This window comes from Penaeus monodon, chromosome 15 (assembly GCF_015228065.2).
Source record: "Penaeus monodon isolate SGIC_2016 chromosome 15, NSTDA_Pmon_1, whole genome shotgun sequence".
Taxonomy (NCBI): domain Eukaryota; kingdom Metazoa; phylum Arthropoda; class Malacostraca; order Decapoda; family Penaeidae; genus Penaeus; species Penaeus monodon.
The window spans coordinates 18,586,401-18,586,690 of record NC_051400.1 but is presented as its reverse complement, the minus strand read 5'-3'; the positions used below and the strand labels follow the sequence as shown (position 1 = coordinate 18,586,690).

Here is a 290-nt window from a genome sequence, read left to right as displayed (position 1 = left end):
ATTTCTGCCTATAAAACTTAAGAATATTGGCCAGATTTTTATCAATCCATATTCAGCAAGAGACTTGATGTCTGGCTGAGAGTCAGTTGTTTGAGCCGGATAAGCTGGACGCTTGAAATAATCTTTAAAAACTGCTTGTGTCGGTGGAATTGACTTGTGCCCTTTGCTTATGTGAAAATACATCAAGTCTGGCTTCGTCAATGTTGGTAGCAGCACTAGACCTGATGTATACGAAGATAACAATCCTTTCGAGATCTCGGATATCCTCCTCCTCGTCTGTTACGAAGATG

At 40.7% G+C, this 290-nt stretch overlaps 1 protein-coding gene across 1 annotated transcript in view; it reads right to left on the bottom strand.

Annotated features, from left to right (window-relative positions):
- LOC119581798 (cyclin-dependent kinase inhibitor 3-like) overlaps positions 1–290 on the bottom strand; it is a gene marked incomplete in the record, with an annotated part of 43,756 nt that overhangs the window by 2,781 nt on the left and 40,685 nt on the right. The window contains 1 exon segment of the mRNA XM_037929929.1: positions 84–88.